General features: G+C 44.8%; 1 protein-coding gene across 2 annotated transcripts in view; it reads right to left on the reverse strand.

The window, feature by feature from the left end:
• AFF4 (ALF transcription elongation factor 4) overlaps positions 1 to 23,030 on the reverse strand; it is a 99,325-nt gene extending 76,295 nt beyond the window's left edge. For both annotated transcript variants that reach the window (XM_051843318.3, XM_051843317.3), the window contains exon 1: positions 20,238 to 23,030. The gene's annotated coding sequence lies outside the window, so the exon portion shown is untranslated. The remainder of the gene's footprint in view (positions 1 to 20,237) is intronic.
• Positions 23,031 to 26,840: the final 3,810 nt, after the last annotated feature.

The raw sequence follows: 26,840 nt of genomic DNA on the forward strand, positions 1-26,840 counted from the left end.
ACCATTATGTCGCTCCCCGTTTTCGTGGAGGAGCAACACAGGACCCTGCGCTGTTCTTTCGTCTGCTCGGCCCTCCCCGGGTTTGCTGCTGGTTCTTCCCGGGTTGGCTACTATCCCTTCCACCTCCGTGGAAGGGCAGTTCCCCCTGGCCACATTCCCCACTTCCGCAGGGGAGCGGCACACCGCCGGCCGGCTCTTCTCGGGGGCTGCACAGGTGTTCCCCTTAGATGTTCCCCATAGGTGTTCCTGGTGCATGCCGTCTCTCTCCTCCTTTATAGTCCTCCTCCGCCAATCCCAACTCGGCTGCCCACACGCCGAGTACGCTGCTCTCCAATCAGGAGCAAGTCCTACAGTTAATTGGTTGAACTGGAGGCAGCTGTGCGGAAGCTGTTTTCTCTTCTCCCAGCGCCATATTGTGGGAGAGCAGATGCATAGAATAAGTCTTAATTCCAGTAACAGTCTAGTCCGGTTTGCTCCCCACAACTTTCAAATAAATAAATCTTAAAAAAAAAAAAGGAATTATGCAAGAAAAGTAAATAAAAAGCATCCATACTAGAACAGAGGAGGTAAGATGATTAACTTGTATACAGAAAATTCTTAAGAATCCACTAAAAATCTATTGGTGTTAATAAATGAATTCAGCAAAAATGCAGGACAGAAGATCAATACATAGAAAATCAAACGTTTTTCTAAACACGCATCAAAGCAATAAACAAACCAAAACAGAAATTTAGAAAATAATTCCATTAATCAAATGGAATACAAACTCAACCAAATAAGTATAAAATTTACACTCTGCAAACTACAAAACCATAGTAAGATGTCTCTTCATGCCCATTAGGATGGTTGTTAACAGTTTTTGTTTTCTTTTTTTTAATTACAGAAAACGAGGGGCCGCTATTGTGGTGTAGTGGATAAATCTGCCACCTTTGACTCCAGCATCCCAAGGGGCACCGGTGTGAGTCCTGGCTGCTCCACTTCTGATCCAGCTCCAGCTAATGCACCTGGGAAGGCAGCAGAGGATGGCCCAATGCACAGCCTTGAGCCCCTGCACCCATATGGGAAACCTGGAGGAAGCTCCCCATTCCTGCTTCATTCTGGCCCAGACCTGGCCATTTTGGTGGTATGGGAAGTGAATCAGCAGATGGAAGATTCTCTCTCTCAGTGTCTTCCTCCCCCCTCTCTCCTCTCTGTATCCTGCCTTTTGAATAAATAAATCTTTTCTAAAAATTACAGAAAATTAATGTTGGCAATCATATGGAGAAATTGGAGCCATCATGCATTGCTGGTAGAAATGTATAATCGTGTAGCTGCTGTGCAAAACAGTCTGACAGTTTCTCAAAACTGTAACAAAGAATTACCATATGATTCCGCAATCTTATCCCCAGGTAGTATTCATAAGAATCAGAAAAGGGAAATAAGCAGATCCTTGCTCACAAATATTCATAAATGCATTATTTACTATCATCAAAAGATGGAAACAACCCAAGTGTCTACCAACAGCTTAATGGATAGGCAAGATGTGATATATATATATGCATATATATGTATATATATCACAAACCAGGGAATATTATTTGGCAGAAAAAGTAATATATATATAAATTTATATGTGTATATCTATGTGTGTGTGTGTGTATATATATATATATATATCACAAACCAGGGAATATTATTTGGCAAAAAAAAAAAGTAATGAAATTCTGATACATGCTGCAACATGGATGAATTTTAAAAATTTATATGAAATAAACCAGACACCACCACACATATATGATTCCACTTGGGGCCGGCAACGTGGCTCACTTGGTTAATCCTCCAGCTGCGGTGCTGGCATCCCATATGGGCACCAGGTTCTAGTCCCGGATGCTCCTCTTCCAGTCCAGCTCTCTGCTGTGGCCCGGGAAGGCAGTGGAGGATGGCCCAGGTGCTTGGGCCCCTGCACCGGCATGGGAGACCAGGAAGAAGCACCTGGCTCCTGGCTTCGGATCAGCGCAGTGCTGGCCGTAGCAGCCATTTGGGGAGTGAACCAACAGAAGGATGACCTTTCTCTCTCTCTCTCTCACTATTAACTCTACTTGTCAAATAAAAAAAAGAAAAAGAAAAAAAAAGATTCCACTTAATATCAAACACCAGGGATAGGCAGATTCACAGGGACAGAAAACAGAACAGAGATGGAGGAACGGAGAAATACTGTTTTACAGTATTTCTGGGATAATTAAAAAGTTCCAGAAATGGACGGTGCCGACAGATGTACAACACTATGAATATATGTAAAGTCACCAAATTACATATTTAAAATGATAAATTTCATGTGTATAGTTTACAATAAAAATTAGCACCTATTGAAAATTTAAATGTGCATTCCCAATCAACTGGAAATTCATCTTCTACAATTTTTTTTAAAGATTTATTTATTTGACATACAGAGTTACAGACACAGAGGGAGGGACAGAGAGAGAAGTTTTCACTCCCCAAATGGTTGTCAATGGCCTGAGCTGGGCCGATCCAAAGCCAGGGGCTAGGAGATTGCACCAGGTCTCCCAAGTGGGTGCAGAGGTCCAAGCACTTGGACCATCCTTCACTGTTTTCTCAGGCCATACAGAGAGCTGGGTCGGAAGAGGAGCAGCCAGGACTCGAACTGGTGCTCATATGGGATACCAGTGCTACAGGCAAAGGCTTAAGCTACTATGCCACAGCCTCGGCCCCTACAATTTTTTATAAACACATATATTGTAATTCTTTAAAAGTTTAATTTAAAAATTCTAAACAGGTTAAAGGTAAAATGTATAACTTTTAACTTTCCCCTTTTAAGTGGAAATCAATCTGTTACACTGTTTCTTAGAATAATTTTCTTACTGAAAAATGGGGCCATGCAACTACCAGATTATTGAGTAATTTGAACTCTGAAACTCAAAATGAGACTTGAGCTAAGATTTCAATTCCTTTCAGGGGCCGGCACTGTGGTGTAGTAGGCTAAGCTTTTGTGTGTGGTAGACATCTCATATGGGTGCTGGTTTGTATCCTGGCTACTCCTCTTCCAATACAACTCTTTGTTGATGGCCTGGGAAGGAAGTGGAAGATGGCCCAAGTGCATGGGCCCCTGCACTCCCACGATAGACTAGGAAGAAGCTCCTGGCTGCTGGCTTCTGATCAGCCCAGCTCTGGCCATTGGAGGGTGAACCAGCGGATAGAAGACCCCTCTCTGTCTCTGTCTGTAACTCTGCCTCTCAAATAAATAAATCTTAAAAAAAAAAAAAAATCCCTTCAAACTCCAAAGACAACAGCTGCTATTTAACTGTAAATTCACAACGCACTGTTAAAGTATAAAGCTTCCTGGTAAGGAAACCTATCTTGCCTTATTTGGCAAGATTTCTCTACTCATTATAGAGTCTAAAGAAGCTACTTCCTACGAGGCAGGTAAACAACAATTGTATACTCAGAGATCAGAACAAAACTAACAGAATACTATCCCAAGACAGTACACGGCACAGAGGCTCTCACCCCAAAGTTAGTCATGAGACTTTTCTAGCCTTCAAATATAAAGTGATTTGGTGAAGAACACAGATGCAAAGATAATTCCACACAATTTTTGCCTTCTTCATCACATCTTTAATTATTATCTGAGTTTCTCATCATCCTACTACACAAATCAGACCCAACTAAGTCCACAAAGCTTCTCCGAAATCATCTGATTTTTGTCTGGTGATTGCTCTTTCCTATTCTGCAAGTACTTCTTGCAATCTTACGACTTTCCTTCAAAGCCACTTTCCATTCCACAAATGACTTTGTCTTAAGATAAAGATTTTTAAAAATAAAGTATAAATTTGAGCCAGCACTGTGGCATATCAGGTAAAGCCACTGCCTGCAGTACCAGCATCCCATATGGGTGCCAGTTCAAGGCCCGGCTGCTCCACTTCCAATCCAGCTCTCTGCTATGGTCTGGGAAAGCAGCAGAAGATGGCCCAAATTCTTGGGTCCCTGCACCCATGTGGGAGACCGGAGGAAGTTCCTGGCTCCTGGCTTTGGATCAGCACAACTCCAGCCGTTGTGGCCAATTGGGGAGTGATGCAGCGTATGGAAGACTTCTCTCTCTGCCTCTCATTCTCTCTTGATGTAACTCTTTCAAAAAAATAAATATTAAAAAAAATAAATAAAGTAAAAATCAGAAAGCTTCCCATTAACCATCAGCTTTCAAACTATTGGCATCTACATCTATTCTCCTTTAAGGTTAAAAAAAAAGCTCTCTTCCTATCAAAAAACAATTATCAGCCAGTACCATGGCTCACTAGGCTAATCCTCCACCTGCGGCGCTGGCACTCTGGGTTCTAGCCCCAGTTGGGGCGCCGGATTCTGTCCCAGTTGCTCCTCTTCCAGGCCAGCTCTGTGCTGTGGCCCAGGAGAGCAGTGGAGGATGTCCCAAGTCCTTGGCCTGCACCCACATGGGAGACCAGGAGAAACACCTGGCTCCTGGCTTCAGATCGGCGCAGCGTGCCGGCCACAGCGCACCGGCCATAGCGGCCATTCGGGGGTGAACCAACGGAAAAGGAAGACCTTTCTCTCTGTCTCTCTCACTGTCCACTCTGCCTGTCAAAAACAAAACAAAACAAAACAAAACAAAATTATCCCTATTTGTCTATCTTGTGGAACTTTATCAGTCACTGCCTTCTCTCTAGCAACTTGATCTTCTCGCTCTCCAATGAATCCTTTCCATGATCAAACATATTCTTTAAAAAAAAAAAAAATGTCTTCATTGATTCCTTACCTCCAGCTACCACCTTATCTCTTCTCTACTCTCCTTCAGGGCCAGGCTTCACAAAAACACTCAGCAACCATTCATTTTGTAAAAAGTTGCCCCCAAAACAGATAAGGGGCTGGGGCCGGGGCCGTGGTGTAGCGGGTAAGGCCGCTGCCTGCCATTGCCAGCATCCCATAAGGGTGCTGGTTCGAGTCCCGGCTGCTCCACTTCCAATCCAGCTCTCTGTTATGGCCTGGGAAAGCAGTAGAAGAAGGTCCAAATCCTTGGGCCCCTGTACCACATGGAAGACCCAGAAGAAGCTCCTGGTTCCTGGCTTCGGATCGGCACAGCTCCGGCCATTGTGGCCAAATGAGGAATGAACCAGCAGGTGGTAGACCTCTCTTTCTCTGCCTCTCATGCTCTCTCTATGTAACTCTTTCAAATAAAATAATTCTTAAAAAAAAAAATAAGGACAATATAACACTTGTTTATGTATCAACCACTGTAGGAAATCAAGCATCCTCAACACAGTTAAGACCATGTTGCACTCTTCCTGGAACATACCTAGTATGCTTCCTCCCCCACCAGAAATAGCCACTATCCTGATTTTAGTGTTCATCATTCTCATAAATTTCTTTATATTTTCACTATACGTGTACATATCCCTAAACAAGACACTAAAACATCTGCATGATTTTCAGTTTGTTTGTTTGTTTGTTTTTTGACAGGCAGAGTGGACAGTGAGGGAGAGAGACAGAAAGGTCTTCCTTTGCCGTTGGTTCACCCTCCAATGGCTGCCGCAGTTGGCGCACTGCGGCCAGCGCACCGCGCTGATCCGAAGGTAGGAGCCAGGTGCTTCTCCTGGTCTCCCATGGGGTGCAAGGCCCAAGCACTTGGGCCATCCTCCACTGCACTCCCTGGCCACAGCAGAGAGATGGCCTGGAAGAGGGGCAACCAGGACAGAATCCGGCGCCCCCACCGGGACTAGAACCCGGTATGCCGGCGCTGCAGGCAGAGGATTAGCCTATTGAGCCGCGGCGCCGGCCTATGATTTTCAGTTTTATAAAAAGGGGCATATTTGAAAGATTCTGAGCCTCTTTAATCCTCAGCATTATGAGGTTAAATTCACCTTGACATATGTTATTATAGTTCCTTTTCTTTTCTTTTAAAAGATTTAATTATTTATTTCAAAGGTAGAGTTACAGAGAAACAGAGGCAGAGAGACAGAGAGGTCTTCTAACCGCTGGTTCACTCCCCAGATTGCCTCCAACAGCTGTAGCTCCACTGATCTGAAGTCAGGATCCAGGAGCTTCTTCCGGATCTCCCACGTGGGTACAGGGGCCCAAGGACTTGTGCCATCTTCTACTGCTTTCCCAGGCCACAGCAGAGAGCTGGATTGGAAGTGGAGGATCTGGGACTGCAGGCGGCGGCTTTACCCCCTCTGCCACAGCAGTGGCCCCAGTTCATTTATTTTCAATGCTGTGTTTAGTTAACCACTCTCCAGCTGACGAATATTTAGGTAGTTTCCTCTTTTTCTGCCATTATAAACAATGCTGTAATTATAACTGCTATGCATTTCTCTTTGTGCTAATGAGATTTTCCAAGAACAGGTAACTGGAAGTAGAACTACTACGTTTTAGTCTAAGCATCTTTATTTTTTGTAGATCTACCTAAAATGCTTTCCAAAATGTTGTACCAAATCAGAATTCAACATTCCACTGTTTCCAACTTGCCACATTCCACTCCTTGTAGATCACTAGTGATTTCCAGGTTGCTACATCCAACAACCACTTTATCACTTTACCAGTCAGCCATCCGTGACTCCTGACATAAAATAGAACACCTAGCCTTCCCAGTTTTCCCAGCCTCTCTGGCTCCTCCCACTCATCATACCAGACTTCTTAAAAGTCGGAGCTCTGAGGCCAGCAGTGTGTCACAGGGTTAAGACGCTTCTGGCAAGGACAGCATCCCACGTCAGAGTGCCAGTTCAAGTCTCAACTGCTCTGCTTCCAATCTAGGTCCCTGCTAATGAGCCCAGGAAAGCAGCACAATATGGTTCAAGTACTTGGGTCCCGATCACCCAAGTGGGAGACCTAGAATGAGTTCAGCCTGGCCTAGCACTGGCAATTGCAGACACTGGGGAGTTAACCAGTGGAAGAAGCATTTGTCTGTCTCTGTCTTTGAAATAAATTAAAATTAAATCATTTTTTAAAAAGTAAATAAATTCAACTAAATGATGCACTGTTAACTTAAAAAAATCCAAGCATCTAAAATCCTAAAAGGTATTTGAGTAATGTATGCACATATCCATTTCAAAGTTTACCATAAGGGGCCTGCGCTGTGGTGTAGCAAGTAAAGCCATGGCCTGCAGTGCTAGCATCCCATATGGGTGCCGGTTCAAGTCCCAGCTGCTCTGCTTCCAATCCGGCTCTCTGCTAATGTGCCTGGGAAAGCAGCAGAGGATGGCCCAAATCCTTGTGCCCCCACACCCATATGGGAGACCTGGACAAAGTGCCTGCCTGGCTCCTGGCTTCAGTTCAGGCCATTAGGGCAATGAACCAGCAGATGGAAGATCTCTCTCTGACTCTCCCTCTCTCTGTTGCTCTGCCTTCCAAATAAATACATAAATGTTTAAGAATTAAAAAAAAAGAATATAATGTTAGGGCTGGGTTAATGTTTTAAGCTTCCCACTTGGGACATAGCATCCCTTATCATCACCAGTTTGAGTCCTGGTTGCTTCTCTTCTGATTCAACTCCACGCTAATGTGCTTGGGAAAGCAGCAGAGGATGGCCCAAGTACTTGGGCCCCTGCACCCACATGGGAAACCAGGTTGAAGCTCCAGGTTCCTGGTTCTGGCCCAGCTCTTTGCAGCCATCTAGAGAGTGAACCAGTAGATGCAAGATTTCTCTCTCCATATCTTTCCTTTCTCTGTAACTCTACCTTTCAAATAAATAAAACAAATCTTAAAAAAAAAAAAAAAAAAAAAAGAACCTGATGTTATTCATCTTTTCCTACCCACAGATAGTCTCTCATTTGCTCCCTAAGATTTTTGATGTATTTGATAACATTAAGAAAGGTCTCGAGTCTGGCATCCTGGCATAATGGGTTAAGCCGCTGTCGGCAACACTGGCATCCCATACCAGGGCAGTTCGAGTCCTAGCTGCTCCACTCCTTATCCAGCTCTCTGTTAATGCTTCTAGGAAAGTGACATAGGATGGTCCAAGTCCTTGGGCCCCTGCACCAATGTGGGAGACCTGGAAGAAGCCCAGGCCCAGCCACTGTGGCCATTCGAGAAGTGAACCTGAGGACAGAAGATCTCACTCACTCTTTCTGTATCTCCCTCTCTTTCTCTGTAACTCTGCCTTTCAAATAAATAAAATAAAAAGAAGGTTTTGGGGGCCAGTGCTGTGGCATAGCAGGTAAAGCCACCACCTGCAGTGCCAGCATCCCAAATGGGTGCAGGTTCAAGTCCTGGCTGCTTCATTTTCTATCCAGCTCTCTGCTATGGCCTGGGAAAGCAGTAGAAGATAGCCCAAGCCTCTGGACCCCTGCACCTGCACAGGAGACCCAAGGTAGCTCCTGGCTCCTGGCTTCAGATCGGTGCAGTCCAGCCGTTGTGGCCATCTGGGGAGTGAACCAGCGGAAGGAAGACATCTGCCTCTCTGCCTCTCTGTAACTCTACCTTTCAAATAAATAAATAAATCTTTTTTAAAAAGATCTTTTTCTCACATATTAATAATACATTAATAATTCATTAAAGCAATAATGACACTAATAATTCCACTGTTTTTTTTTTTTCTTTTTGACAGGCAGAGTGGACAGTGAGAGAGAGAGACAGAGAGAAAGGTCTTCCTTTGCCGTTGGTTCACCCTCCAATGGCCGCCGGGGCCGGCGTGCTGCGGCCGGCGCACCGCGCTGATCCGAAGGCAGGAGCCAGGCACTTCTCCTGGTCTCCCATGGGGTGCAGGGCCCAAGCACTTGGGCCATCCTCCACTGCCCTCCCGGGCCACAGCATAGGGCTGGCCTGGAAGAGGGGCAACCAGGACGGAATCCGGCGCCCCGACCGGGACTAGAACCCGGTGTGCCGGCGCCGCAAGGCGGAGGATTAGCCTAGGGAGCCGCGGCGCCGGCTATTTCCACTGTTTTTAAAAGTAGTTTTTCTAAAATAATATATCTAAGATAAAAATAACATTGCGCCGGATTCTGTCCTGGTTGCCCCTCTTCCAGGCCAGCTCTCTGCTGTGGCCCGGGAGTGCAGTGGAGGATGGCCCAGGTGCTTGGGCCCTGCACCCCATGGGAGACCAGGAAAAGCACCTGGCTCCTGGCTCCTGCCATCGGATCAGCGCGGTGCGCCGGCCGCAGCACGCCGGCCCCGGCGGCCATTGCAGGGTGAACCAACGGCAAAGGAAGACCTTTCTCTCTGTCTCTCTCTCTCACTGTCCACTCTGCCTGTCAAAAAGAAAAAAAAAAATTGCAAGGAAAATACATGTGCAGAAATGATCCACTTCTGTTTTAACTTAAATCCTTTACTTTTTTTTTATTTTTTTAAAGATTTATTTATTTATTTGAAAGAGTTACAGAGAGAGGAGAGGCAGAGAGAGAGAGAGAGGTCTTCCATCAGATGGCTCACTCCCCAACTGGCCACAAAGGCTGGTCTTCGCCAACACAAGGCTTGGAGCCAGGAGCTTCTTCTCGGTCTCCCACATGGGTACGAGGGCCCAAGGCCTTGGGCCGTCTTCCACTGCTTCCCCAGGCCACAGCAGAGAGCTGGACTGGAAGTGGAGCAGCCAGGTCTTGAACCTGTGCCCATAAGGGATGCTGGCGCTCCAGGCTGAGGCGTTAACCCACTGCGCCACAGCACCGGCCCAATCCTTTACTTTTCAAAGTTCACAAACTATAAATAAAATCTGCCTCTTCAGGACAGGGCTTTACTGTTAATGCAATTCGTTCAACAACTACTTAACTGGTGAATATACTGTGCCAGGGACTGCACTAGAGCTAAAGATATACAAATAAAAGCTACATGAATTACCTTTGTTCCAGCAGGTGCATTGTCTCTCACCTTAGGTAAGATCTGCTGGCAGCTAGCCTGCCTAGGAGGAGCATTTGTGCCAGGCAGAGAGAACAACATGTGCAATAGCCCAGAAGAGGAGAGGGTACTGTAAGCCCAGAGAATGGAAGTAGTTGGGAAGCAAGATCGGCAGGAGGTACAAACTAAAGATGACTGCAAAGGGTTGAACTAATAAGCCTGTGAGTTTGTTTCTCAAACTGAATTGTTCAAGATGCTATATTAAAGGCAAAAAATCACGTTCTCCGTTATGGCACAATGGGTTAAGATTCCACCTGAAATGCCAGCATCCTGTATGAGAGCCAGTTCAAGTCCAATCTGATCCACTTCCAATCCAGCTCCCTGATAATGCACCTGGGAAAGCAGTATAAGATGGTCCAAATCCTTGGGCTGCTGCACCCACGTGGGAGACCCGGAAGAAGCTCCTGGCTCCTGCCTTTGGATCGGTGCAGCTCCAGCCATTGCTGTCATCTGGGGTGTGAACCAGCAGATGAAGACCTCTCTCTCTCTGTCTCTACCTCTCGCTGTAACTCTGTCTTTCAAATAAATACAATAAATCATTAAGAAAAAAAAAGGCAAAAAAAAAAAATTCTCAGAACTTGAGTATTTACTTCAATTATTCTTATTACATTAATTATAGTATAAACATAAAATTGGGGCCAGCGCCACGGCTCAATAGGCTAATCCTCTGCCTTGCGGCGCCGGCACACCGGGTTCTAGTCCCGGTCGGGGCACCGGATTCTGTCCCGGTTGCTCCTCTTCCAGGCCAACTCTCTGCTGTGGCCCAGGAGGGCAGTGGAGGATGGCCCAAGTACTTGGGCCCTGCACCCACGTGGAGACCAGGAGAAGCACCTGGCTCCCGGCTTTGGATCAGCGTGGTGCGCCAGCCACAGCACACCGACCGCAGCGGCCACTGGAGGGTGAACCAACTGGTAAAGGAAGACCTTTCTCTCTGTCTCTCTCTCTCTCTCACTGTCCACTCTGCCTGTCAAAAATAAAAAATAAATAAAATAAAAAATAAAAAACCATAAAATTGGATTTAAGCTCATCTTAAAGCCCTGATATAAGTCTAGATATAAAACTTTCAAAATACAAAATTTAAGATAAGATTAATAAAATTTGACCAACGATGCATTTAATCATTGAAATATGGAGTCTTGTGTCTGGTTCTATATATATATATATATATATATATATATTTTTTTTTTTTTTTTTTTCAGTCCAGCTCTCTGCTGTGGCCTGGGAAGGCAGTGGAGGATGGCCCAGGTGCTTGGGCCCCTGCACCGGCATGGGAGACCAGGAGGAGGCACCTGGCTCCTGGCTTCGGATCAGCACAGCACCGGCCATAGCGGCCATTTGGGGAGTGAACCAACGAAAGGAAGACCTTTCTTTCTCTCCTTCTCTCTCTCTCACTGTCTATGACTCTACCTGTCAAATTAAAAAAAAAAAAATTGCAGTTTACAGAGGAAAATCACTTTGCTACAAGGTGAAGATTAGACTGCAATAAAGTCACAAATGAACAACCTATTATATAATTCAGGTGAGAAATGAAGACTTGAATTAAGGCAGAAACAATAGAAATGTTGGTAATGTCAAGAAAGGACTTGGATTCAAACATGTTAAACAACTAAAATCCTGAGTGCCAGCTAGATGTGAAAAGCAAAACAGAGGGGTCAGCACTGTGCCATAGCAAGTAACGCCAACGCCTGCGGTGCCGGCATCCCACGTGGGCACCGGTTCGAGTCCCGGTTGCTCCATTTGCAATCCAGCTCTCTGCTATGGCCTGGGAAAAGCAGTGGAGGATGGTCCAAGTCCTTGGGCCCCTGCATCTGCGTAGGAGACCTGGAAGACGATCCTGGCTCCCGGCTTCAGGCCGTTGTGGCCATTTGGGGAGTGAACTAGTGGATGGAAGACCTTTCGTGCTGTCTCTCCTCTCTGCCTGTAACTCTACCTCTCAAATAAATAAATAAAATCATAAAAAAAAAAAGGAACCATTTGCAGATTTCTTGGAAGAGTGGTATTAGTAGCAGCATTCCCCAGGGAAAGGGGGGAAAACTAAGATTTGGAAGTGAGGGGATTGAGAAGCAGTAAAATCATTCATCTATATGTGCTGAGCACTTCCAGAGACTAACTGATAAGTTTCTAGCCTCACTTATGCCCAGCTTTTCTGGAAATTCTCTCCCCATTCACAAAATCGAATTAAGAACAAACATGTTCCAAGGTAATATAATATGATCCTGCTCTCAAGGTACTACTGATCAAGGGTGCTAGATTTCCCAAGTAAAACTAGGTCAATGCTCAGATTCACCTGTTGTGTGTGTCCTTCAGAAAGTTCATGGAAAATGTGCATTATGAAAGAATGATGCATAAATTTTAAAATTTTGCATCAAAATAAGCTTAATTCCATTTACACAAACCTTTTCAGGTAATCGCATATGTAACTAAATATACACACTATACATACTATGGAGTATATAATACGAAACAGCATTACTACTGTACAATGTGCCATATATATTTATACCATGTAGTATATACTCTAGAAATCTATATATAATTGTTTTATAATATTACACATTTCATATAATATATAAATATATATCAGTCTACACACCAAAAAAAAAAAACAAAACAAAACAAACAAACAAAAAAAACCTCTAATAGATGCCAAAGTAAATAGAGAGCCTGTAACTAACTGTTCAATCTTAAGACAATCCTCAGCCTCAAGTTCCACCTGATTTGCTAAAGCAGGAGTCAATAAACTTTATTAAGGCCAAGCAGTAAATATTTTAGGTTTGGTAGGCTATGCAATTCTCCCTCCATGGCAGCAAAAGCAGCCACAGACAATTCATAAACAAATCCATGTGCTGTTTTTTATAACACAACTTTATTTATGAACACTAAAATTTTAGTTTCCTGTTACGTTCACCTACCAAAAACAATGTTTTGATTTAAAAACTTTGAAACTCACTGTCAACCCACACAACATATAAAACCAGGCAGCAGACTGTACTAGGCCTACTGGATCAAAATTTACCAACTCTTATGCTAAGGAATTACCCTCCCCTCAAATGTTTTCCCAAATGTCTTCTTGGTGTTAACCTTAACCTAAGATAATAGAGGGAATAAGTGTTTGGCACAGCCGTTTAGCTACCACTTGGGACATCTGCATCCCATATTGAAGTGCCTGGGTTTGAGTCCCAACTCTGCTTTCATTCCACCTCCCTGCTAATGCGCACTCTGGGAGGCAGCAGGTGGTGGCTCAAACGCTTGGACCCTGCCACTCATGTGGAAGACCTGGACTGAGTCCTCAGCTCCCAGGCTCAGCCTGGCAAGCCCTGGCTATTGTGGGTATTTGGAGAGTGAACCAGAAGATGGGAGAGCCCTCTTTTTCAAATAAACAGAGTATTATACAAGAGAAGTTAGTAAGCTGGTCTCTCAATTCTTTAAAAAAAAGATAACAGACAAAGAAAATCACCTCAGTGGACAGAGTTGAAAACCTTCACTTGGCTGACCAAAGAATCCATTATGTATGCAAGAAGTGATCCAACAAATCACAGCATACACAAAGAACCAGTTCTATCATTTACCTTATACTGTGTCTGTCCAGAGAGGTCTGGTTTAAATTTTGGGACAATGATACCTTCTTCTCCCCTAAACTTTGTGTATCTGTTGTTAGAGATGATTACATTCAGTACTTAGTCACAGTTTTCAGACTTGTGACAAACCCTATCTAGGCCATATTAACAGAGGACATCAACTTTAGAATTTGGAATTTAAGAACTGTGATCTCGGAGTATAGTGGTTCAGTGGGTTAAGCTGCCACCTGCAACATCAGCATTCCATGAGGGCACCAGTTCAAGTCCCAGCTGCTCCACTTCTGATCCTGCTCCCAGATAATGTGGCTAGGAAAGCTGCAGAAGATGGCCATTTCCTTGGGCCCCTGTAGACCCGTAAAAAACTCCTGGCTCCTAGCTTCAAAGCAACCCAGCTCTGGCCATTGCAGCCATTAAGGGAGTGAACCAGCAGACGAAAATTCTCTCTCTGTCTCTCCTTCTCCCTCTGCAACTCTGATTTAAAAAAAAAAAAGGACCAGTGACATCTGGATGTGGTTGCTAGTTATGAAAATCAGTTCTCTCTCATAGAAGAAGAAACAAGGGTATTTGCCGATGTACATAGATTATGGTAAACAAAAAATATTTACTATACCTAGAAAACAGTAGGGCTATGAACATGTACAAAATGGCCACAGGATAAACCAGGTGGACAGTTAGGCTTTAAAGTGTCCTTTACTCCAGTTCTTCACAGGATGTCACAACTAAAGTGTGTTACTGCAATATAGGATCCTAACCAAAGCTGATGATCCAAGAAGTCAGGTCTGATGGCAGAAGGTAAGACCCAAAACTCAGAGGATATTAGTAAGCATTAAAATCTATTTGCAGCAAGAGATAACTAACTGAATATTGTATCTTAGATGACAGACATTCCCAATCAGATTTTTGAGCTCCTAGATCCAACTGTTCCTGAGTTGCAGTTGCCCTCTTATGGCTTGATCATCTTTCTTAGAATTCATAGGTACCTAGTATATTCACCACAAATTAAATTTTTTTTTTTTTTTTTTTTTTTTTTTTTTTTTTTTTTGCTTAAGTTAGGTATGTATTCAGAGGGCTGGCGTTGTGACACAGAGGGTCAAGCCACTGCCTGAAATGCCAATATCCCATAAGGGCACTGTCTCAAGTTCTGGCTGCACCACTTCCAATCTAGCTCACTGCTAATGTGCCTGGGAAAACATCAGAAGATGGCCCAAGTGCTTAGCTCCCAGCTACCGCGTGGGGAGATTTGGATGGAGTTCCAGGCTCCTGACTTTAGTCCAGCCCAGTTCTGGCTGTTGTGGCCACTTGGGGACTGAACCAGCGAATGGAAGATGGAATGATATCCAACTCACACACTCTAAGTTTGACTTTCGAATAAATAATTAATCTTTAAAAAAAAAAAGAGGTACTCAGTTAGATGAAGCAATTTTGGTGCTCACAAAATACAGCAACAGAAATGTATGAGATCACCAAGAAGAGAAAAAAGAAAAGGCCAAGGCTAAAATCCAGAACTACCAATAGCAATATCTATATCAAGAACTACCAATATCAAAGGATTAGCAGAGAACTAACAGTGTGTACAGAACAATAGCCATTAGAAAAAAAGGTAGGAAAGAGGTAGTCATAAAAGTCAAGGAAGAAAACAATATGGAGAAAATGGTTAACAGTATCAGCTATAGAAAGATGTAAAGAAATCAATGAACATATAATTTGGCAATACATAGATTACAGACAGCCTCAGTAACAGCACTATCTCTGGCATGATAGAAATAAGAATAAGGCTGAAGATTCGAGTAAACAAGAAGGGCCAGCACTGTGGTACAGCTGGAACAGCCACCACCTGCAGTGCCAGTGGCCTATATGGGTGCCGGTCTGAGTCCTGGCTGGTCCACTTCTGATCCAGCTCTCTGCTATGGCCTGGGAAAACAGTAGAAGATGGTCCAAGTGCTTGGGACCCTGTACTCCCATGGGAGCCCCAGAGGAAGCTCCTGGCTTCTGACTTCAGACTGGTGCAGCTCCAGCTGTTGTGGCCATCTGGAGAGTGAATCGGAGGATGGAAGACCTTACTCTCTCTTCTCTTTCCCTCTCTCCCTCTCTCCCTCTTTGCCTCTCCCTCTCTATAACTCTGCCTTTCAAACAAATAAAATTTTAAAAAAAGTAAATGAAGCACACAACAATATCGAATTAGTATTTTGCCTTTAAAAAATTCAAGAGGTCAGCATTATAGTGTAGATTAAGTTGCCACCTCAACACCAGCATCCCATATGGACACTGGTTCAAATCCCGGCTCTCCACTTCTGATCCAGCTCTCTGCTAATGCACCTGGGAAGGCAGTGGAGGATGGCTCAAGCCCTTGGGCACCTTCACTCATATGGAGGACCCAGAGGAAGCTCCTGGCTCCTGGCTTCAGCCTGGCCCAGCCCCAGTCATTACAGCCATCTGAGGAGGGAACCAGCACATGGAAGATTATGTCTGCCTCTCCCTCTTTTTCTGTAACTCTGCCTTTCAAATAAATAAAGTCTTTTAAAAAATGCTCAAGTCTGAACTCTACAAAGTTTCTTTCCTTTTTTTTTTTTTTTTTTTTTTTTTTTTGACAGGCAGAGTGGACAGTGAAAGAGAGAGACAGAGAGAAAGGTCTCCTTTTGCCGTTGGTTCACCCTCCAATGACCGCCATGGCTGGTGTGCTGCGGCCGGCGCACTGCGCTGATCCGATGGCAGGAGCCAGGCGCTTCTCCTGGTCTCCCATGGGGTGCAGGGCCCAAGTACCTGGGCCATCCTCCACTGCACTCCCTGGCCACAGCAGAGAGCTGGCCTGGAAGAGGGGCAACCAGGACAGAATCCGGCGCCCCGACCGGGACTAGAACCCGGTGTGCCAGCGCTGCTAGGTGGAGGATTAGCCTATTGAGCCGCGGCGCCAGCCTAAAGTTTCTAGATATAGTTAATTTACATGAAATTCAGGGGAGAGAGGAATACACATGCAACCACAGGGATGCCAGCAGCACAATTCAGACTCTGAGAACTCTCAAAGACTTGGTATTTTCAACAAACCAATAGTGTGAGAACAGTTACAACAAAAAGATAGAGTCTACAGATTCAGAAAATAAAACAGAGGGTTTTATGATGTAACGTATGAAACTTCTTTGTATCCTAATTCAAACAAATTGTAAAAACAGAACAAGAACTGAAATGAAAGAAATGTGAACACCGCCTGCATATTGATGACACTAAGTAACTGGTGTTAATATTTTTAGTGTATAAAATTGTAACTACTGTTTTAATCTTCATCTTTAGATACTTAATGAAATGCTATAACACTTAGAATCTTTCCTTTCTTAGTGTGTCTTCCCTGACACATTGTGCTTGATGTACCCCAGCAGTCTGTGTTTCCAGTATAGCCGCATAACAAATAACTACCATAAATGCAACATGATGCAGAGATTCAAAGAAAGTAGATCACAATTGGCACAGAGTGAAGAATCAAGCAAAACTTTAGGAAGACAATGGTACCTAAATTAGGTCTTAAAAAGATGGTCAAATTTTACCAGGTAGAAAATGAAAATGGAAAACCAATAGTCCAGATGGAGGAGACAGAAGCAACGGTCAAAGGACAAAAAGGCTGTCTATCTCAGCTTTCCACAGAACTCCCTTCCCTAATAATTACATGAGGAGAGTCAAAGTGAACCATCATAACCCACCAGGCAACTCCAAATTGACCAAACGGTGGGAGAGGCATTCAACCTGAAGCAGTCCCTGGCAGCCAGGTCCCAGGACAGCACACCAAAATCTCGAGGTAACCAAAATGCACTGGCTTCCCAGGGCAATCTATGCATGTCAGTCTCTGACTTTACCCCAAAATCTTGGATGGGGGTTCTTTCACCTATACTAGGAAATAATTACCATAATAATTAGTTCAAAGCAGTACTCACTAACAAACTGTTTCTTTGCCTAAAATCCACACCATGATTCACCAGGTACTTCAAGAACAGTAAAGTTACAGGAAATGCCTTCCTGGAGACATTCCTAAGGTTACATGCTTTTTAAATAAAGTATAATTGATACAGCAGGTAGATCTCAAGTAAAATTTTTTTCCCTTCAAAAATAGAATAGTGATCCCAACATTAAAATGTTTTGGAATATTTTGGAACTAAATTCAGTGGTTCTAATGTTTTCTATGTGCTAGTACCATCAAAATTCTCCAGATATGATGCCAGTGAAAATGAACATCGAGACAAAAAGGAACGCAAAGGATCAGCCAAAACTTACTACCTAGAATGCTCATTACCAATCTCTTCCAAGTATTAGAGAATCACTTCAAAAAAGCAAGATGGGTGGGTATGTGTAGGGAGTGGGGGTGCTTCCCTTAAACCAAAGGAAAAATCACCAAGGGAATAGGTCACGTTAGCCTTAAGCAGTCTTTACTCACTAACTACATCTTATTTCACAATAACTGAGGCTGGCCAACACCCTCCCAGAAATCAAATAGAATCATTCCAAATTATCAGAGAAAAAGAAAATGAGTAAAACATAATGAGTAGTGGGGAGAAGCTAGAAACCCTTTATAGTACACAGAAAAGTTGTCACAGAAGATACCCTTAGAATAGGGCTGACTTAAAAAATAAAATCTAACTCATCAATTTTTGAAATACACTACACTGCACTTCTTAGTTACTGCTCAGGTGTGCTCTCAATACTTCAGAACGCTTCTCTGATTGTATGGGAAATACTACAAAGAAAAGGGAGGCCTCATTCATTTTGGACTCCATTCTAAACCAGTAGATGGCCACAAAAGAAGAAATACCTGTTTTCTTTGTTCCTGTCAGGTAGTACACATAAAACCTTGACATTCGCCTTACCTCCTCAAAAAAGCTAAGATCCATAACTTTTGGAAGCCTGCATATTCTGAAGCTGACACTCTTCCCCTTCAAATGCCAATCACTTCCTCATATAGCTTTCTTAACCTACACTACCCTGACTGTGAATCTCAGATTGGGTAACTTAATACAACTGTAGCTTCAAATTCAAAATAGTACCACATTCAAATTAATCTAATAATTGTATATAATATTGGGGAGGATAAATAGAAAAATTAATACTGTACTCACCCTAAACACATTATAAAAGACTACAAGAAAACTACATTCACAGCAGAATATATCAGCTGTTTGAGTAAGTCAAAAACAGAGAAGATAACGTATGACTCTGAATGTGAGACTCTGACAAGCAGAGAGTGAACTGGAACAAAAATATTCTGTCTTTACGAATTCTTAACTACACAGCTTCAGCAAAGCACTGCAATCACCTTTACACCCCAAGATTGTGGACCACGTTCCAATTAACACAGCTAATCAAACAGATTTTCCAACCTTGTTCCCCTGTGAAGCAAATTTTTACTTACAAGTAAAATTTGCCTACTGCTAGAGAGCCAACAAAAATTAAAGTCCTAAGTCTGCAAACCACTGGAAACGAAATGAAACTTCTGGTGTAAAAAAAAACTGGTAAGCTAACTCAAAAATATAATTAAAAATAACTTCTTGAGATTTTTTTTCTCATGTCTAGACTGAAAGATGCAGTGATAAATAAGGAAAATAAACCTGAGAGTTTTAAAGAAGCCAGCTTTGTTGAAAACCAAGTGGCCACTTGCCAACACTTCTTTATGCATATATGACCAAAGATGATTTCAGGCAGACCCACAGCCACAAAGGCCCCTTATCAAATCCCAAATTAACAAAGTTCTCATAAACGTTTCCATTTCGATAGGTTAAAGGACAGTTAAATAAACGAAGCACTTTACAAAGCTTTGCAGAATCAACACAGAAACAAAGCTTGCAGCTTTCGGCTTCTGAGCCCTAAAAAAAACAGCACACATTTCAAACGTCACATTTACAAACAGCCTAGTCACCTACAGCTTAGGTTCCATCAAGAACAACACTGGTCACTGGAAAAGGCACGGGCCTTAGTTTAAAAATCTCCCTAAGGTTGGCCGGGGGAAAGAAGAAGAAGAAGAAAAAAAAAAAACCCTCACAATTCTGAATTGCAACTGAGCCAACTCTGAGAACGCTAAATAGAACTCCCGGCCCTAGTCTGAACTCCATACACAACCATTTCGCATTTGTTCTCTCAACTCCCAATAGATGATGCCGTCTGTGAATGAAAAGGCAGTAAGGGACGTCCCCCAAACTCCTACACCCCAGGATCCATCCTCAAAGAGGGGAAGGAACAAAGCACTGACGTCAATTACGAGATTAACCCCGAGCTCGGGCAGCTGGAGGCAAGGCCGCGACAGCCCGATCCAAAGGCAGCCAGGGGGCCGAGCGGGGCCCCGGCCGCGCGCAGGCTGCGGGGGTCGTCGAGCTCTGCACCCCCACGTCCCCATTTTCAGTCACCCCCCTTCGCCAGTTAAAGGCGGAAATCCGCCCCCCCCCCCGCTTTTTTCTCTTGCAGAGGGGGAAAGAGGGAGGCGCGCAGAATCGCGAGAAGGCAGGCGAGAACTAGTTGGGTCTTGATAGCCAGAATCTGGGCCTATTTTCTCTTTCCCTGGACATAACATAACAGAGGAGGGCAGCGCAAACTGACAAACTGACAGACCAGCCGCTGGCCTGTCTGAGGTACGGAGTGGATCCAGCGCCGAGGGAGGAAGGGCGAAGCGGCGCAAAGATGCGTTTCTGGGAATGCTGGGTAGGACGGGGTCGGCCTTTCTCTCTCTCTCACTGGTTTGTGTTCTCATCTGGCTGGCAGCCGGGACGCGAAGACGAGGGCCGAAGCCGTGCGCGGCGGCCCCGGCCCGGGGGAGCCCCGCGCCCCGGCCCCTCCCCCGCGCCGCCGGCGCTCCCTCCTCACCTCCAGTCTCGGCTCCGCTAGGCCCGAACCATCTCCCGGCTGCGGCAGCGGCAGCGGCAGCGGCGGCGCCGGGCCTGCACCTTCACCGGACGCGCATTCGGGCCCGCCCAGGGGGCGGCGACAGGCTGCCAAGGGCGAGGGGCTCGGCGCGGCGACGGGGGTTCCGGAGGCCTCGGAAGGCTGAGGCGGCTGAGGCGACGGCGGCGGCGGCGGCAGCGGCGCACCTCAGTCGGCAGAGGCCGAGGTCCCGCCCCGCTCCATGACGGTCGGGCCCAGCCGGGAGCTGCTGTTTGAGGCGGCGGGGGCGGCCGGACGAGGACCTGGCACCGCGATCCCCGCCCCGTCCGCTGGCGGCGGCGGCGGCGGCGGCGGCTCGTCTCCCGCAGCCAGGGCTGTGACTGACGCAGCGGCCGTGCCACCCATGTGACCGGGGCCGGGCGGGTGCGGGGCGTCACGTGACGCCTCCGCGCCCCGCCCCGCCGGCAGAGTTAGGGGGCTGCGGGCCTGCGGCGCTGGGAGCCGACGCCCGGCGGTGCTGACGTGCCAGGCTGTCGGCTCCGGAGACCCGAGGCCGGCCGAGGGCCCGCCCAGGTGGTTCAGACCCGAGCCCCTGGGCACGGCGGTCGCGCCGGGCAGGGCTGGCCAGGCAGGACCGGGCCTGCAAGTCCGGGCGCGCACGCCCTCCCGCGCGTAGCCCGCTAGTGAGGTTCGGAAGGGCGAGGCGGGCCGAGCCGGATCGACAGGTTCTGGGCTGAGGTGAGGGGCCCAGGCCGCCGCCCCTCGGTAGGGTCTGGCTCAAGCTGAAGCCCTGTGGACCCGGCTTCCCGGCCGTCCGGCCTCGAATCCAGAGCAGGTCCCGCGGAAAGCACAAGGGACAGGGAATTGTGCGGGAGGCGGCGCAGACCGCGCTGGAGCGGCTCCAACGCAGCCAGGCTGGCCGCCTTTCTTCTCCTGCTTGTCAGCTCAGCACTTCCTTCCACGAGTGGTTTTTTAGAACGTCACTCTCAACCCTTTGCTGCATGTCTTTCCTCGCCCAGAATTGAACCGAGACTTACGGCAGAGTTAGGAGACCTCTCAGGATGGTCACAGGGTCTCAGCCCAGCGCGTCGCCCGTCCAGAGAGACTACCTCTTGTCCATCCTTTGAAAAGCACTTTGTCAACTCATGGCTCTTACTTGTTTTCTTTATTTGAGGGAGGCTCATGAAGTATGTGTGTGTGTTTTAAGCCTTCCTATTTTGAAGGACCCGTTTTAAAGATTGTTTTTCATGAAATCCGAAGGTTTGGGAGGATTGTCATGAAGTAATATAAGAAATGTGCATAATCGCATGCTTTTATCAGCCCCCAAGGCTGGTAATCCACTAGCACCAATAGAAATATAATAATTTTGGTTTTAAAATTTCTAACGGGGGGCTGGCATTGTACCATTAGGTAAAGCCAAGGCCTGCAGCACCAGCATCCCGTATGGATGCTGGTTGGCATCCCAGCTGCTCCACTTCCTATCCAGCTCCCTGCTAAGGTGCCCGGGAAAGCAGTTGAAGATGGCCTAGGCCCTTGGGCCCCTGTACCCAGGTGGGAGTCCTGGAAGAAGCACCTGGCTCCTTGGCTTCAGCCTGACCCAGTCGTGGCCATTTGGGGATTGAACCAGCAAAAGGAAGATTTCTCTAGGAGTCTCTCTTTTTCTCTCTCTTTAACTCTGCCTTTCAAATAAATAAATTAAAAAAAAAATTCTAACAGAACACCTACTATTTCTTTGAAGCCTCACTCTTTATCTAATCTTCATAAATTTTTATCTGTATAAATTAAGAATTTTGCTAATGCAAAACTCAAAACATGACCTAATAGAATGAGAAATAATTGCTTCTGCATCCCTGCTTTTCAACTACTCATCTTGGAGGGAACCATTTAGTGTTTTCTAATGGATCCTCCCATATATATGTTTTAAATATATATATATATATATAAATACAGGGATAGGTTTTTTTTTACGATTGATTTATTTGAAAAGCAGAGTTAGAGGTGGAGGCAGAGAGAGAGAGAGAGAGAGAGAGAGAGAGGTTCTCCATTCACTGGTTCATTCCCTAGATGGGCCTAATGGCCAGAGCTGAGCCGATCCAAAGCCAGGAGCCAGGATGATTCTTCTGATTCTTCTGGGTCTCTCACGTGGGTACAGGGGCCCAAGGATTTAGGCCATCCTCCACTGCTTTCGCAGGCCATAGCAGAAAGCTGGATGGGAGGTGGAGCAGCCAGGTCTAGAACCAGCGCCTATATGCGATGCCAACACTGCAGGCAGCAGTATTGTTATGCCACAGCGCCAGCCCTGATAGTTATTTTTACACAATTGCTACATGGCACTGTTCAGTCCTTCGTTTTATTGCTAAAAATATTTTGAGTGTCCTTCTATGTTAGTAAATAAAAAACTGTCTCTTTCTTCTTAGAAGCTATATAATATTCCATTGTGTGCTGCAGGTGGGTATTTAGTTTAGCTGCCATGAAATATCCAATACATTGGGCAATTGTGCCTACCTCATAATTAGACTGGAATCCTTACATCAAAAGATATTTTTAATTTCAATAGATACTGCCAAATTACATTGAAGTACTGCCAGTTTCATTTGCTTTCTTTAGAATTAAGCTTAATATTTACCATATTGTTTAAGGTGTGGGAGGAAAATAGGAAAAGGAAAGAATATTTGTCATTTTGCACAATAATAAATTTAAGTAAATGATTATTAAAATGCATATTGAAAAAATATTTTAAAGACTTCTAATAAAGTGTCTTTGCTTCTTTTGGAACTTTATTTGATGAACCCAAACAATACTATGCTTTTTGTTCCATAAAGGATTGTGATAATTTTTCAGTACAAATGAGACCTTCTTTAAAAATCGAAGGAGAGAAAGTATGGTGAATGTGGACTTTTCTTTAGCATTCTCCTGCAAATAAGATGTTCCTGCTTTAAACAAAGTGTTTGCTTCCCATCCCCACCCCCCAGGCTGCCTTTAGCAACCCTTCGTTTAATCATGACAATAGGCTAGATAGAATTACCAATTCCATTCCTCTAAGGGTTTTTATCCCTGCTTCTGGTTCTTCTTCTTCTTTTTTTTTTTAAGACTTATTTATTTATTTGGAAGGCAGAGTTCTGAGAGGCAGAGGCAGAGAGATAGAGACAGGTCCTTCATCTTGGTAGTTAACTCCCAAATGGCCACAACAGCCGGAACTGCGCCAATCCAGAGCCAGGAGCTTCTTCCAGGTCTCCCATGAGGGTGCAGGGGCCCAGGGACTTGGGCCATCTTCCACTGCTTTCCCAGGCCACACTAGAGAGCTGGATTGGAAGTGTGGTAGCCGGTACTTGGAGCCCATATGGGATGCTAGCACTGCAGGTGACAGCTTTAGCTGCTTTGCTACAGTGCTGGCCCCCCCCCACCCCCACATTGGTTGTTATCCTAGTCCTCTGATTGGTTGTTATTCCAGTCTCCTAATTGGTTGTCATTATACCTATTTGATTGGTTGGTAGCTGTTATTCTACTCCCCTGATTTGTTAAATCTAGATAGTCACTTTTGTGCATAAAAGAGCCAGTACCCAAAGGCTTCACCAGGTAACTCCTCCCTTGCAGCCCTGCTCGACTGATGTGACAGGAGTTTTCTCACTTCAGTGAATCTTGCCTTGGTGACACAGACAAAAGAATTTCCTACTCTTTCAGCAAATGAGAGGAAAAAAATCTAAATTTACTTCCAATTTTTAACATTTTATTATTCCATCATTTTTATTTAGCCAGATGCTTCCATGTAATACAGATTTTTTTTTCTAACTTCATGTTCAGAACAATGTAAGATTATTGCATAATACAGAAACAGCAGGAAATACCTACCATAAAACAGCATATTATTTTTAAGAGAAAAAAAAGATTGTCTCATTAACATGCAAGATTTTAATAGTTTATTGTTAGAGTAGCAGTTCTGAGGAAAGTATTGTTTACAATTAAGCGATATAATTTACTATAGTGAAAATCACCCTTTTGCATGTACAGTTCTGTGATTTCTGACAAGCATAAAGTTGTATAACCACTACCATAACCAAGATACAGAACATATTTATCACCCAGGCACTCCCGTTTTCAATGTGGGCATCCTAACCAGCATCTTAACTGCTAGTTGAAACACCCACCCCTAAACTGAATTTTTTTTTTTTTTTTTTTTTTTTTTTTTTAGGCAGAGTTAGAGAGAGAGAGAGACAGAGAGAAAGGTCTTCCTTTTTCTGTTGGTTCACCCCCAAGTGGCCGCTATGGCCGACTAAACTGAAATTTTATCTTATTTTTTATGATTTTCTTTCTTTTTTTTTATTTGGAAGAGATGGACAAAGAGAGGAATCCCCTCTACTGGTTCACTCCCCAAATGCCTGCAACAGCGAGGGCTAGGCCAGACCAAAGCCAGAAGCTAGAAGCCAAAACTTCAACCAGGGTCTCCCACACGGGTAAAAGGATCCCAAGTACTTGAACTATTATCTGTGGTGTTCCAGGGTGCACATTAGCAGAAAGCTGGGTGGGAAGCACAGGAGCCAGGACTCAAGCCATATTTCCAGTTTGAAATCTGGGCATCCTTATGTGGTAAGTTCACCAATGTGCCAAATGCCCAACCCGGAATTTATCTTTTAATTACATTTTCCATGAATTTTTTGAAATACCCTCATATATATTATATAAAAACATAAACTTTAAGGACACTTCTGATAACTTTGGGCCAACTTAGATAATCAAGAATTTAATCTCCCTATTTTAAGATCAAATGAATAAATAACCTTAATTCCATCTGTCACCTTAATTCTGCTCTGCCATGTAAAATAGCATATATTCGCAGGGTTCAGGGATTAACACATGAACATCTTTGAGGGAGCTTTTTAACAATGATTATTTAAGAGAAAGAGAAATATAGACAGACACAAAGACACACAAAGCTCCTAGCTACTAGTTCATGCCCCGATGCCCACTCTGGCCTTTGACTCCAGCTTGCTGGTATTGCAGACTCTGGGAGGGTGCTGCTGCCTACTTGGGAGAACTATATTGAATTTTTGGATCCCCACTTCCACTTTAGCCCAGTCTTGGCCATTTCAGGCATTTGAGGAGTGAACCAACAGATGGGAGTTCTCTCTTTGCTTCTCAAGTTAAAAAAAAAAAAAAAAAAAAACTATTAAAATCTTGCATGTGGCAGGTAAAGCCTGCAATGCAGCCATCCCATATAGGTGCCGATTCATGTCCTAGCTGCTCTACTCTGAGCCTCCTCCCTGCTAATGACCCAGGAAAAAGCAGCAGAAAATGCCCAAGTGCTTGGGCCCTTCCTAGCCGTATGGAAGATCTGGAAGAAGCTCCTGGCTACTGGCTTCTGCCTGGACCAGCACTGGCTGTTGTGGCCATCTGGGGAGTAAACCAGCAGATGGAAGATCTCTCTGTCTCTCCCTTTCCCTCTTTTGACTCTGCTTTTCAAATAAGTAAATATATCTTTAAAAAGTTTTGAAACGATTTCAGATATTCTTCTGTTAATGCTAATCTGTAATAAGATTACTTGTAATTCACTTTTGAAAATATATTTTGCTGTCTTTAAGATATATTTATTTATTTGAAAGGTAGAGTTACAGAGAGAGAGAAGGAGAAACAGAGATCTTCCATCTACTGGGTCAATCCTCAGATGGTCACAATGACCACTGCTGGGCCAGGTTGAAGCCAGGAGCCAGGAGCTTCCTCCAGGTCTCCCACGTGGGTGCAGGGGCCCAAGCATGTGGGCCATCCTATGCTGCTTTCCCAGGCACATTAGCAGGGAGCTGGATCGGAAATGGAGCAGCTAGGACAGTAACTGGTGCCCATATGGGATGCTGCAGTCAGTGGCTTAACTCATCACACCACAGCACCAGCCCCCTGCAAACACAGAAAGGTACTGCCAAATACTGGTAATCAGTCCACTGGCAAGTGATCTTAACTGAGACTATTCATTGCCTGGAAGACATTTCCAAAATTCAGTTAGATTCTTCTCTTGATGTTTTTAAGCATATTGTTACAAATCAAAAGCAGTAACCTCCAGCTGAGGGCTGGAGGCCTAGTAATCTGTAAGTATTCCAGTTTCTCCACGCCTTACTAACTACTGAAATTCTCTGCTCTTGGCCATGATTATCTTTCTTTTTTTTTTAATTTTAAAAATTTATTTATTTATTTGAAAGTCAGAGTTACACAGTTTTATCTATGGCGCGATCTACACCCTGATTTACATCCTAGGCTCTAGCCCCCACCGCCATTGCTGAAAGCCAGGTAGCCACATGGCCGATCCACCAGTGTCAAGCTCCACCCCCATCCTAATGGGATTCACTGCTCTTGCTTCCCTGCCCGCCCTCCGGCAAAGTTTTAAAAGGACCTGTTCCTGAACACGTGGCTCTAGCCTTCTCTTCTCTCTTGGCTTCTCTCTTCCCTCCTGCTCACTCTCTCTTCGATCTTTTCTCTCTTCTCTCCTCACTAGCTCCTCTCCTCTCTGTCTTTCTCTTACACTCTCCTTCTCTCCCTCTATCCCTTCTTCATCCCACCCCTCCAGTCTGCTGGGTTTTCCCCAATAAACTCCCTTACTCC

This window comes from Oryctolagus cuniculus, chromosome 6, assembly GCF_051225735.1.
Source record: "Oryctolagus cuniculus isolate XC-2025 breed Fujian yellow rabbit chromosome 6, ASM5122573v1, whole genome shotgun sequence".
Classification (NCBI taxonomy): Eukaryota; Metazoa; Chordata; class Mammalia; order Lagomorpha; family Leporidae; genus Oryctolagus; species Oryctolagus cuniculus.